Consider the following 14877-nt stretch of genomic DNA (forward strand, 5'->3'; position numbering starts at 1 on the left):
TGGTACTCTATTAAGAAGACATTCATATGCTGGTATTGAATACAGTGATTTGCGCTTTAAAATGTAGTGTTGAGAACTCTATTTGGAATGTGTTGCTGCATATAAGATTGAGCTTTAATAGTGTTATATTTCAGTCTATAAATAACTTTTACTTCCTATCTGACATTAAAACAATGTATGGCATTTGGCAAAAAGTAAACTGCCAAATGATTTCTTAAGTGCCTAGTTAAGGGATGTCATTGTAAATTTTTTTATCCTGGTGAAAAACACTGTAAGAATATGTCTTAGCTTTACTAATCCCTCAAAGTAAATTATTTATTTTGGCAATATGAAATCATAAATACTAATCAACATTCTGAAAAGTGTGGCATTGTTGATTTTTATTTATAGTGAGTCAAGTTAATAGGTATATCATGTAGTGAAGTTACACTGTCACAATCAGGAAGGTAACTTATAACCAAGGCCTCACACTTGCAAACGTGGTGAACGAGGGAGGACAGAGCACTTTTATTTGCAGTCCCAGTGAGGCACTGGGGTAAGTGGACATATCAGTGGTTTCAGAGTCAAATCTCGTATGACCCAACTGGACCTCAGTTCCTTCATTTGTAAAATGAGAGAAGAAATATTCCTTCACTGAGTTGTGAAGATTAAGATGTTATGTAAAGTTCCTTAGATGATGCCAGTAGATATTCAGAAAAAAGTTAGTTTCCACCTCAACCACCCTGATCCCCTAAATCCTTCCAACGCATTTGGAGGATTCTCCTTCCTTGGTAGAGTTTCTAGAAATACCGTAGGGCATGAGGGAGGCTAAAAAGAGGTAAACTATTAACTGTTACTTGGCCAGATGTAAGCTCAAATGTGATTTTGTTAGGTGAAGGCTAAAGTCCACTGAGGAAAACAATTTCTAATGATGAAAAGAATACTCGCCTTTAAGTGGAAAGGCAGAAGAGCTGCTACCAGGAATAACTGGACCCTTGACTCCATGCAAATTATTTAATCATTCTTGGCTGAGGTTTCTTTACCTTTACGAAAGGAGTAATGTTGAATTGTAATATATCTTGGTTCCCCTCCAGCTCCTCTCATTGTAATGCTTCCTCGGTTGGGTTCCCTGAGGTGCTAAGTTGGAGACTGGGAATGTTCTTGGGATCAACACCTATGAGGGAGTAGGCCCCAGGACCAGGCATCGGGAGGAGCTGTACTGAGATGTAGTTAAAACTCAGGCCTCGGTGGATCCCTGGAGAGCTTGGGCACTGCATGGTCCTTCAGAGTTTTTGTTACTGAGGGAAGGGTACCCAGCCTCTTTCGCTCTAAACCCTTTCTAGGGGCATGACTCTGGGCAAGGCAGCCCCCCCCATTCCCCTGGGGGCAGGTCCTGAGGAGTAGTCACGTAGAAATTAGCCCCAGCCAGAGCACCTGGCAGCTAGAATGAGTGCCTCAGTCTTGGAGGGGCATTTGACACAGCCTCTACTGCATGAGGTTAGTTTTCTAGCATCTCAGGGTCATGGCCTTATACTCAGCAGAATATCAGTCTTTACTGGAATGCTATCATTTTCAGAGATGTTTTGGGGGAAATGCTAAACTTTAGGGATGCCTGGGTGGCTCAGTCAGTTAGGCCTCTGCCTTTGGCTCAGGTCATGATACTGGGGGCCTGGGATCGAACCTTGCATTGGGCTCCCTGCTTGGGGCTCCCTCTGCCCCTCCCCCTGCTCGTGCTCCCTCTCCCCCTCAAATAAGTAAAATCTTTAAAAAAATTAAAAAAAGAGAAATGCTAAACTTTGGAATCTCTGGGTGTATTTGGGGGGGGTGTTATTTTGAGCATAGGCCATGCGTGTACATTTTCTGAAGTGAAATTAATCAAAATACTCTGATAAAGTCTTCACTGAATTTTGCAGGAGGATAGACTTTTTGTACTATTTCTAAGAGATCTCTCATACAGATTTCTCCAAAGGCATCATGGAAAATAGCCTCAGCTTTTGGAGTTCCATTTGTAGTTGTGACCAAAACCAAAAGTGCTCAAGTACAGTATGAGACATTTTAAAAAATTCAAATAGGCCATTATACAAATCAATGCAAAAATCAGCCTACTTTGGTACTTTATTTTCTTTTAAAGATTTTATTTATTTATTTGAGAGAGAAAGAGCATGAACAGGGTGCGGGGCAGAGGGAGAAGCAGGCTCTCTACTCAAGGGCTCAATTCCAGGACCTGGGGATCATGACCTGAGCAGAAGGCAGATGCTTAACCGACTGAGCCATCCAGGCACCCCTACTTTGGTATTTTATTTTATTTTTAATTAATTAATTAATTATGTTCATTTAGCCAACATATAGTACATCATTAGTTTTTGATGTAGTGTTCAATGATTCATTAGTTGCATATAACACCCAGTGCTCATCACATCACATGCCCTCCTTAAATACCCATCACCCCGTTACCCCATCCCTCCAACCTTTACTTTGGTACTTCAAAAAATGTTTTTCTTCAGGTTCTGTTCCAGCTTTGAGTGTGGAAATTCTTCCTCTCTCAGTACTGTTTATTCATCTTTAGTTCGTCATTTTTCAAATATGAGGATGGTATGTTTCACAGATGATGTGCTGTGGATTAGCCCTCCGGGCTGCTCCTTGCCGTGAAGATTTTTTTTTTTTTTGAAGATATTTTTATGTTAGTTGAAACAGAGGGAACTGAATGGAGAAGACCATCAAGAAGATAAAGCTCACTTTATCTTCATCTAAAGAAGTTCAGTGTATTAAATACCAATGCATTCTTGCAAGGGTCTTATTCAGTGGAAGAGATAAAGAGTGAACCTCTATATCCCCTTTGTTGGCCTGAAAATGGAATGTCAGGCAACATATAATCATCTTTCTTGTTTAAAAAAAAAAAAAGGAAAGTGAGAGAAAGCGATTTCTATTTGTGTCAGATTTTAGATGTCTTAATATTCTTTCCTGTCTAATTTTGCAGAAAGTGATAATAGAGTTCTTGTCAAATTAGAGGCTACAGACTTTTAACCTATGTCGTGAAAAAAAAACAACCACATTAGTTATTATTACCATAAACATAATTCAAATAAATATTTAGTTGTAATACCATTATGTTGAAGGGTGCATTCCAAGCATATAATTTTGCTCTCATTATAAATATTAAAAATTCAGAATGATAGTACATTGGAGAAGAAAAGAAAAAAAAAGAAACAACAGAGGTTTTTGGAGTCTTTTGCTTCCAAAGATGGAGTTTCAGTGTAAATTCATAATTGGGAAAATTGGAATGAAGTGACTCCCATAAAGAATTATGCATCTCTGTTACTTATGGAACATGAAATTATTTTCTAAAATACCATAAATCCTGCCACATGTTTCTATCTGTGAGTCAGAAACTAAAGTGAATAGTATCAAGAGTGGATCAAAGTGAGAAAAGAAAGAAGAAAGTAGAAAACTCACTGTGTGCAACTTCATAGAATGAGCTCCAAGCAAGTGATATTTCTGACCTTTGCTGAACCAGTAGTTGAACCTGTTTTATTAGTCACCTGAGAATTACTTTCTTGAGTGGAATTGTCGAATGTGAAAATGATGCTGGACCAATCTTTAGAATTTTTCAGACCTTTTTAAACTGATGACAATTTTAAGTGTCTCATCATTACATTTTCCAAATTACCAGTAAATAGAGCACACATTTTCATAGTTCAAGTTTATGCATAAAATATCAAAGCAGGTGCATTTTCAGTGTTAAAGGGTATTTTCTCAACCAAATTATTAGAAAAGAGAATGAATGAGAAAACAGAGAGCATACTCTAGAGAAGTCCTTTCTAACATTGCTTTTAGCAGTATTATCAAATTGGGTCACAGATAATTAGATTAATTTGACTACCCTATGGTTTTTTTTGGAGAAATGTAATGTGGCAACTCTCTTTGCTCTTGGATATCTATAGGATTCAAGAAAATGGAAACACTCGGCTTTCAAAAAGGGAAGAGCTATTATGTCACGCTCAATCAGAGAGATGTAGACATTGATAGAGTATCAACACCTGAAGCCACTCTATTAAAGCATGCTTGGTTCCGCAAGCAAAAGTCACAGAAAATTGGCTCATGTTTCACCATCTAGGCTTGCTACCACTTGGTTTCCTTTAGTTGGCTATCATGTCCATTTACCAGAAATTGGCTCTGTTTTCCAGCTGCTGGATGTAGGAATGATTTACTTGTGTGAGTGGATTACAGGATTACACCTGCAAGAGTGTAGTTTCAGACATCCTTTTTCTTAGAAAAATTACTAACTCTGTGTATCTGAATAGGCATACTACAAAGGAATTATAAAATCTAGAACCTGAGAGGCTTTTCAAAGGATCTGACTTGTCTTAAAGACAGTATTAGCATAGAGGGGTCATGAAAGCCCCTGGGTGGGCCCTGGTCTATAACGTATTATTAAGTACAATTTAAGGATCGTATCAAAGGAATTGAAAAATAAATAGTATAGCACAATTCTTGGTATAGGCATTTTACCTAATATAGGGAAGCTTATAAACCCACATCTTAATGCTACACTGAGTAGATTGCTTTCATATTTAGAGCATAACCACTTAAGTTTTGTTCAACATTTTAAGAAATCAGTTAGGGTCGTTTGTTGTTTTTATTTTTTTGTTTCTGCTTATTTCACATTGTAGTGCCTTTTTTTTTTGGTTTGTTTTTTGTTTTTGTTTTTTTAGGAAAAAAAATCCAGCATTTAACTTTGCTTTTCTGAACTAACAGGCATTTATGGTTATCTAATTACTGTAACCACGTATTTCCTGAAATGTTGTTCACTAGTAGTTTAACCACAAATACAGATGCTCTAATTTCTACTCTTTTATAGATTTTCTGAATAGGGTCCACTGCTGTCATCAGGGGAAGGTTCATGTAAATCTAAATATTTTAAAAATAAAAGAATGAGTACTTTAAATGTAAAGGAAGATGAATGTAACATTCTTCTGAAACAAGTCTAGTAAGGATTTTAAGTTTTTAAGACTTTCTATTTAATTACTTTGCATTGAAGCCAGCTGGTTTGGTAACTTTCATGACCTTATATTCCCTGAATGTTCTCATAAATCAAAGGAAGAATATGCTCAATTCTAACATTAGTCCTGGGGAAAATTCCATATTTGAAAACAAAAGAAAGAAAGGTAGAATCAAGGTTGCCTTGGGAATTTTGAGGTCCTTGGTAAGGTTAATTGGGAGGGCATAAATTCCTTTATCCTCAGATTTTTCTTTGCCTTTCTCTTTTCTCCCCCTAAGCTTTCCTGCCCTCTAACCCACCAATTTCTCTTGCAGCTTGAGCCTTCACACTTCAACATTGAACTTGGAGATATAAAAATATTCTAACAGGCAGGGGGATGGCCTTGATGATCTCTTAAAGTTCTTTTTAGTGCTCTATTTTAAATTCCAATGATTTAATAGAAACTCAAGGGTGAAATGGCCCTCTGGAGGTCATCAGTTGTAGTCCCTTCCATGTCCCCTCCATGTATAAATGCCTCCTACCTTCTGGGAGTTGGCACTAACACCAGTCCCAAGGGACCTCTTTATTAGTCTCTGAATTTCTTCAACACTATGGACTTAACTTGTTGACCAGTTGGGAGAAATGCACATCAGGTTTGAGAATTTTTCTAGCTGTACATTTTACCTTCTTCCTAACTTAGGTATTAAATATATAAATCATTGCTTGAGTGAGTCACTCTTTTGAAAGAGATCTACGTTAAAGGTTTCAGGTGTTGTTTTGAGGTGGATGAGAATTGAAGGAAGTCAGAATCCATTGAGATCAAGCAATTCAATAAACATTAGTTGAGGACTTCCGTATAAGGGGTTGTAAACTCTAATGCCTCAGAAGACAAGGCTGATAGCATAAATCTTGAATTAAGCCCTACGTAAGGCAATAGGGATGGTGTGAGGCCTGAGCATTTCAGACCCGGTGCTAGCGTTCTTGTGGCAGCTGCCCTGCCCAAAGCATGCCCAAAGTTTGCAAACCCTTAAGTCTCTATGCATGGTATCTGTTTTGTCTTGTGGGAGATTCATAAGTGAACACCAAAAATTCCTGACCTTACTGAGGTACAACAGTGATAAAAAAATTATTAATCAAATGGTGGCTAATATTTATAGAGTGGCTGCTAGGTCCTAGGCACCCTGCCACTTTTATTCAATCCTTATGCTTATCCTATGCGATAGTCCTAGTCAACTCTATTTCAGATGGGAAGGTGGAGGCCCAGAGATCAATTACTTGCTTGTAGTCACTCCTTTAATCATTGTTAGAGGCCGGGTTAAAACTGAAGTCCTCCAACTTAGCAACTTCCAAAACCCATGCTCGTAACCATTATTCAGGTATATCTCAGGCTATCTACTGTGAGATGTTAATGGATATCTGTTTTTTTTTATTGATGATTCTGTAATCAAATAATGGAAAACAAAAATTGAGTTACAGAAGGTTACATCCCACACATTACTCACTGTGGGACTTTGTCCAGATCCTTTAATTTTACTGTGTTGTGAATCCTTCAAAGTAGGTATATATATTTTACAGTGTTTCCCAAGCTAATGTGAATTGTAAAAATTGTCTCAAGTTCTAGTGTTCTAGGGAACAAACTTTGAGAAACTCTTATCTGTTAATACGCAGCCCTCTCACTGAGATAAGTGTTGTCATTAAAGAGCAAAGTATTTTGGGTGCATACAAGATAGATGTTAATCAGAGAATGTGTCAGAGGGAAGGTAGAATTTGGCATTGGGTCTTAAAAATGGATGATATTTTCACAGATTATTATATTTACATAGATGATATTGGGCATTAGAGAACATTCCAGGAGAAATTATTTCAGTCAGGCAATACTGCAAACATACACATAAGAGAGTGGAATGTGCAAAGGTGAATTTGGGGAATGTAGAAAAAATTGGTAGATTAGCATCATTTGATATTTATCGTGTTAATCTTAATGGTTGGTTATATTTTAGAAGATTGTTTTTTTTTTCAAATATTAGAAAAGCTCACTTGAGGAAAGTTTCAAGTCTTATGACATAGGATATCATCTTCAGTCATATTATTAAAATTACTCATTGAACAAATATTTATGACTGCTTATATTCAGAGCTCTGTTTGGGGTGCTCAGGCTACAGATGTAAATAAGGTATACAAGCTTCCTGTTCTCAGACAACTTGCAGACAAAAGCAACACAAACATAAAAAAGGCAACAAGACGATGTCAACTAGTGATAAGTACTATGCAGAGAGATAAAATAGGCTGATGTGGTGAAGAGTGCCTTAATGGCTATTTTAGAATAACAGGAAGGAACCAGACATTTGAAGATCATGGGGATAACATATTAGGTGGCGAGAACAGCTGTTCCAATATCCTTAAGGGAGACATGAATTTGAGGTTGTGAGGAATAGAGAAAAGGCTAATGTGGTCGGAGACTGGCAAGGAGGAAAATGGTAAGAAGAGTTCAGAGAGATTGACAAGAACCAGACCACAGAGTAAGCAGTTAGAATTTTTTTAAGCGTCATGTTTAACTATTTAAGAAGGGGCTTGATTCTGTGTGTGTGTGTGTGTGTGTGTGTGTGTGTGTGTGTGCGTGCACACACATGGCCATAATCTCTGGCTGCTTTGTGAATAAATTTTAAGGGGAAAGGGAAGTAGAGGACCAGTTAGAAGTGATTGCAATAGTCTAGGAAGGACTACTTTGAACTAGGGGTGGAGAGAAGTTGACACATGAACATATAGGGTTTTTAAATTGAAGTATAGTTGGCATGCTGTGCTACATTAGTTTCAGGTGTACAACATAGTGATTCAACAAGTTCACATGTTATGCTATGCTAACTACAAGAGTAGCTACCATCTGTTACTGTACAAAAAATATGGAACACTTTACAAGTTTGGGTGTCCTATTTGCACAGGGGCCATGCTAATTTCTGTATTGTTCCAATTTCAGTATATGTGCTGCCAAAGAGAGTGCAACATATAGGTGTTTAAGGACATGCTAATGAAGTGGATGTGTGGGATAAATGGAAGGAAATTAGGTATAGATTGGTGGTATTTGTTGATGAGACTGAGGGAGGTTTAGGTGGGAAATCAGAAGTTTTGTACTGGACACATTAAGTTGGAGATGTGCATTAGACAGTCTAGTAGAGAGGTCAAATAAACAATTGGACAAGTGAATCTTGAATTCGAGGGTGAGGTCTGTGCTGGAGATACAGGGATATCCACATTATTCCAATAACAGAGTTGAGAAGGTCTACCTACCCGTAGTTAAAAGACATTTTTTTGTTAAAGATTTTATTTATTTATTTGACAGAGAGAGACACAGCGAGAGAGGGAACACAAGCAGGGGGAGTGGGAGAGGGAGAAGCAGGCTTTCCGCTGAGCACGGAGCCTGATGCAGGGCTCGATCCCGGGACCCCGGGATCATGACCTGAACTGAAGGCAGACGCTTAACGACTGAGCCACCCAGGCGCTCCTTAAAAGACATTTTACAAGGTAAAATAAATAAATAAATTTGTTAATAAAAAATTAAAAGTGACTAGAGTATACAAATTACTATAGTGTAACCTTGGTTTTGGGTACTACCAGTTTTCTCATCATTTATTAAGTGCTGGTAGAGAAGCAGGAAGACATTACATTTTTGTAGTGAATACCTAGAAAGTCTTCTGGAGTTCAAATACCCATCTCCTCTACGACTTCTGGACAAATGTATTTCCGTCAGAAGCCTGAATGCTCAGGATTGGAAGGGCATGTGTTTGCCTCCCAGGGCAGGCAATTCTAGGTTTATAATGTCCTTCCTTTTCTTGAATAGATATTTTTCCACTCATAATCTTTCCTCCATTTTTACCAAATGCTACAGTTTCAGACTTAGAAAAGGGTCCAGTCCTCACTCTTTTATAATGACCCCTCATGTATTTTGAGAAAACTATTGTGCCCCTCTGGTTTCCTTGGTTAAGCATACGCGGTACTTTTAGTTGTTTCCATGTGACATGACTTTAAGTCCTCTGTCCATTCTGGTTACTCTTGTTTCTAGAGCATTTCTCTGCATTCCTTCCCAAGCAGGACACCTGGCATTACTGTGTTCCCCATAGTACTATGGCTTTGTTTCAACAAGACTGAGTGGAGGAAGTCTTTGGCTTCCAATTTTTAGATGCCATACTTAGGTTGATGGGAAACAGTTCAAGGTCCCTATGCTTTTTTTTTAAATAAAATAACTTTTAACTTTATAATAGTTTTAGATTATAAAGCTGAAAGATAGTACAGAGTGCTTCCGTATATTCTCCATCCAGTTTCCCCTATGGTTTACATTTTATATTACTATGATATATTCAGCACAACTAAGTAACCAACATTGCATACTTTGATTTTAATTCTATATTTTATTTGAATTTCCTTAGTTTTTAGGGAACTGTCCCTTTTCTGTTCTAGGGATTTATCCAGGATTCATATTACTTTTAGTTGTCATGTCTCATTACTTTCTTCTGGACTGTAACAGTTTCTCAGATTTTCCTTGTTTTCCATGACCTTGACAGTCAGGCATTTTGTAGACTGTCTCTCAATTTGTGGTTGTCTGTTTTTTTTTTTTTTTTTTATATGGTTGGACTGGGGTTATTGGTTTTGGGGAGGAAGATCACAGAGGTGAAGTGCCAATCTTACTATATCAAGGGCACATACTGTCAACTTGACTTACCACTGACACTAACCTTCGATCCCCTGGCCACGGTTTCTCTATGTTGAGGTTACTTTATTCTCTCTTTCTATATTGTACTCTTTGGAAGAGTAGCCCACACTCAAGAGGTGAAGAGTTAAACTCCATCTCCTCAAGGTAGAATATTTACATAAATTATTTGGAATTTTATATGGGAGATTTGTCAGTTTCCCCCATTTATTTATCTACTCAATCATTTATTTATATAGGTATGGACTCATGGATATTTATCTGATACTTAGGATTATTATTCAATAGTATATTATTTATTGCTCAAATTGTTCCAGTTTTGGCCAGTGGAAGCTTTTGTCTGTTGGCCTCTATGTCCCTTTGACATACCCCCACCATTTTGTTTTTCCCTGTTCTTTTAAAATCTGTGCTGCTGTAACTCATGAATCTCCTATCTTATACTATGCTATTGTTTTTTTTGGGGGGGTTTTGATATACAAACAGGCTTATGATTGTCCTTGTTAAATTTCACCTTCTTGGAGCTTCCTGTTACCAATAACAATAGCTTCTTTTTTTATAGCTATATTATTTATTTATAAATTAGATGTATTGATAGCTTTGCTAATATAAGTTGAAGATGATACATATTTCACAAATGATTAAAATCCCAAATTAATGAGATAAAGATAAAATTACACATATTTTAATGTTTAATTTAAGTACAAAACTCTTTCACTCTAGAATACTTTGTATTTGTGTTTTGGATACTCAGTGTTTTTTTTATTTTTATTTCTTATTTTTATTTATTTTTTATTGTTATGTTAATCACCATACATTACATCATTAATTTTTGATGTAGTGTTCCATGATTCATTGTTTGTGTATAACACCCAGTGCTCCATTCAGTACGTGCCCTCTTTAATACCCATCACCAGGCTAACCCATCCCCCCACCCCCCTCCCCTCTAGAGCCCTCAGTTTGTTTTTCAGAGTCCATAGTCTCTCATGGTTCATCACCCCCTCTGAATTCCCCCCCTTCATTTTTCTCTTCCTATTATCTTTTTTTTTAAACATATAATGTATTATTTGTATAACAATAGCTTCTTAACATGGTCTCTGAACTTGCATTCTATCCACCTCTATCCGCACTGTATTTGGTTCTTTGAATAGCAGCCAGAGTGATTTTTCCAAACAAATCAGTTATGTCTCTCCTCCATGTATCAATGCATAAAACTTTACATGATCTGACTCTTGTTTAGGCCTCTGATCTCAACTCTTAACCTTTATATCTCTCACTCAGTATGTTTTAGTCACACGACTATCTTTTCCAAGCTTGTCTATGTGAGGCTTTTTTAACATTGGTTCTTTTTGCCTGGAATGTTCTTCCTTCATACCTTCAAATGGCTTATTTTTCCTTGCTATTCAAATCTTAGCTCAAATGACACCTTTTCAGGGAGGACTTTTCTTGAATTCAAGCTAAGGTAACTTCAATTTCTCCCTATCATAGTGCCATGTTTATTTTCTTTATAGGAATCATCATGATGGAATGTTTTCTTAATAATTTTTTAGCCATTTATTATCTTTTTGCTTTTCCCACAATTAGAATGTAACAGGGTCTTGTATCTTTTATCCATAGCTTTATCTCCAGTGCATAAAGCAGTTCCTGGCACACATAAGAAGCTCAATATATATTTGTTAAATGTTGGTTGCTAAAGGCTCAGTTATGTCTTCTGAGTAACACTTACCTTTGAGGTCCCCTAATCTGTAAAACCTTTGTGTTGTGATAACTTTGTTATTTCATGCTACTGACTCTATAGGATTGTATTGTACCATTCTGATTAAGATTGTATAATATTTCTTTAGACAGCATGTTGTGCCTGTCATAGTGAATTTTTCCCTTAGAAAATAAAGCCAGCCCGGTTTCCATCAACACTTGCTTGTAGCCTATGAACACAAGCCCTCCCTATGTGCCCCCATTCCTTTGTAGATCACCAGGACAAGAGAGGAGAGATAGAGGCAAAACTTAGAGCCACCAAAATTTTTCCTTCCAACTGTCAGTTAAGGTAGCAGTTCTCTCTGGATGCAGTTGTTCAACATTTTCTAACCTCAGCTATTTATATTATTTTTCAGCTTATATCTCTGTCTTGACCTCAACGAAATCATCTTAACTGACACCCAGATATGGTGTATCTGATACATTCTTTGTGTTACCACTTTAACCCCCTCTGACCCTTTATGATCCTTATTTCCTGGTCTTAATGTTCAAAAGCCATTTCTTTAATAATCCATCTTAGAGTCTTTCTTTGGATCTACATGAAACTCAGTAGTCTGTTGTTGTAAAATTTATTTTTCTTTTTACCACTTTTGTTTAGTCTCCTTGGGCTTATACACAATTACATAATTAAAAAAATATTTAACAAGCTTCTCAAGCAAACACCGTGTTAAGAAATATGCAGTTAATCAGACATATTTGATACCATGCAGATTTGACCACCCCATAGCTTACATGAGCTATATAGCACTTTATAGTCCCTGTAAAATCACTCACTAATTGGCAATTCCTCATTTAAGTCAGTGATTCATTATTGTTTTAACTAACTTAAATATAAACACTTTGTAACAGCGTGAGTACTTATGACTTGCTTCCAGGTATAATGGGAATTGCATTAGAAACTAACATTAGCCTATGGAGGTACCCAGTAGAATCAGTTACTACGTTTCAATCTCAATTCTTTCGGATGGTGGGAAACCTTATCATCTAGTAATTATTTTTGCTGTGGTGTTGTCTTTGGCTGGCTTCCTTTGGAAACATACTCTGAGCCTCTGACATTTGCATCTATGAGGTTTATTGTTGTGTGCTCTTGGGAACAGTACCTATGAGGGGTGAGGGAAGCAGAAAGGGCAGATGGAGAGGTTGAATTGAGATGCAGTTGCAACAGAGGCTGCAGCCAATCCTATGGGGAGCTCTAGAGCTGGGCTGGCCATTCGGAGCTGTCCTGAGTTGAGGTAGGGGGCTGGCCTTTGTACCTCCTTATTTAGCAGTCGGTAGACATTTGCTGCCCCTGGGGAAGAGTTTAGCCTCCAGCGAGGCAGCTCCCTTCAACAGAGGCAGTGCCCAGAGAGGGGCTCAGCTGTGAGTTGTTAGCATTCAGTGATGCTAGCAGCTGGGGCAGTGAGTGCTTCGAATTGAAGGGAAGATCGTTAGTTGTTGGGTGAATGGTACACAACAGCATCTTCTACAGGTAAATTAGTATAAATTTCACATCCCATTGCTAACTTTAGATTTCTGTGCCATTTCACCCTTGAATTGTTGTACTCCCATTCTTGCCCAATCTCCTGTATCTACCCTGAATATGTCCTTCAGTTTCTTCTTCTATAGAGTGGGGATAGTCATACACACACATGCAAGCGCGCGCGCGCGCACACACACACACACACACACACACACACAAATACAGTGACCTGGCATATAGTTGAATGCTTAATAGGAATAAATTTCTTCTATCAAGACTTTGAAATGCTTCTTTAACTAATTTGGCTAAGACCATAACAATTAGATTTCAAAGACCCCTGTTCCTCCATTTGAAAGAAATAGTTACTTCTTCTAGTATCCTGTGGGCATTTCAGGAAGGATTTAGCATTTAAATATAAAATGGGCTTAGAGAACCTTGAAATTTCAATAACCTCCTATGCAGAACTAGCTCAATTCCTCCCATCTCCCCCACATCAACCTCCTTGTTAAACACTAGTTTAAAGACTGCAGGTTTCTGGAAGCTTCTCAAACTTCTGAATATTAACATTATATGTAGTAGTAATATAAGGATTTATTGACCAAGTCCTTTTTTCATAGTTGACAAGAAAGCAGGACATTTTTGCAGCTATTTTATGGAGCACTATATTAGAATGGGTGTTGAAAAAGCTGCTTTTCCTTGTTCTTTCAAAACAGTTTTTCCTACTAAGGAAATTCAAGTCACAACCTGTTATATTGATAATGCACAATAACATCTGATTTGAGTCAGTACTGATTATTGTGCAGCTTGGCCTGCCAGGAGATGTTATCCTTCTTCCAGCTAACCAGTCTCAGTACTTCTTTATCAAACATCACTAAAACTCTGACAACTCATTCTTGTTCTAACATCTGACATGTGCTGAACAAAATGAACAGACACTTGAGTGATATCAACAATGTATGTCCCTTCTTTCTTTGTAGGAGCCTGGTTTATGTAAAGAAGTAAATTGTCTAAGATATGACAGAATCAAACTGGTTTGGTATACTGAGGCAGATTACACTTATTGGCTGGGACTATGGATTCAGTCAATGATTTTTAGTATGGTGTGATGAAAATCACTGAATTCATGTAGCATCTTAGGTATTCATTGAAACAAAGTGATATCACAGTAACCATGTTACAGTATTCTTACTTCTATCTTTACTTCCTGGTCCTATTTTATCATTTCTAGGTTTTGAGGCCTAAAAGATGTTTTAAAAAACATACCATAAAATTAAAAAGTTTAAAAAACTTGTACCTTGTAAGTACTTCTGGATATAAGTGGTTAGTATATGATATCGTGTCATTTTATAGAATACTCCTATGGCTTCCCATCTCCCTCAGAATAAAAGCTAATGTCCTTATAATACTATGATGCCCTGACCTTTCCCCTTCCCTAGTTACCTCTTGAACTCATAGTGAACCATCTCATCTCTTCTTTCTTCCCCACCATCCACACTAGCTTTTTTCATATTTGTCTAACCTACTGGGACAGCTCCCACCTCAGGACCTTTGAATTTGCTGTTTGCTCACACACTTACTCCTCAGTTAAGTGAATGCTTACTCTATTACCTCCTCTAAGTCTGATCAGTTGTGACCTTCTCATTAATTTCTCCTCTTATGACTTTTTTTAATATTTTATTTATTTGAGAGAGAGAGAGACTGAGAGAGAGGGAGAGAGCACGAGTAGCGGGGAGAGGTAGAGGGAGAGGGAGAAGCAGACTCCCTGCTGAGCAGGGAGCCCAATGGGGGACTCCATCCCAGGATCCTGGATCATGACCTGAGTCGAAGGCAGACACTTAACCGACTTAAGAGCCACCCAGGCGCCCCTCTTATGACTTTTAAACTCTAAAACAGCAGAGCCCCCCTTCCCTGCCCTGACCCTATGACAATATATCTGTCTTCTTTGCTATATTTTTCTCCTTGTATGCACCATCTTCTAATATACCATATGTTTAATTATTATGTTTA

The 14877-nt window shown here is 37.6% G+C and overlaps 1 protein-coding gene and 1 non-coding gene across 13 annotated transcripts in view; one reads left to right on the forward strand and one right to left on the reverse strand.

The window, feature by feature from the left end:
• Positions 1-14877, forward strand: part of SOX5 (SRY-box transcription factor 5) — a 1040220-nt gene that overhangs the window by 125023 nt on the left and 900320 nt on the right. The gene's annotated exons all lie outside the window — the stretch shown is intronic.
• Positions 7852-7955, reverse strand: LOC113923235. Its single transcript, XR_003520238.1, has one exon. It is a non-coding gene; the product is annotated as a U6 spliceosomal RNA (small nuclear RNA).

This window comes from Zalophus californianus, chromosome 9 (genome assembly GCF_009762305.2).
Source record: "Zalophus californianus isolate mZalCal1 chromosome 9, mZalCal1.pri.v2, whole genome shotgun sequence".
NCBI lineage: Eukaryota > Metazoa > Chordata > Mammalia > Carnivora > Otariidae > Zalophus > Zalophus californianus.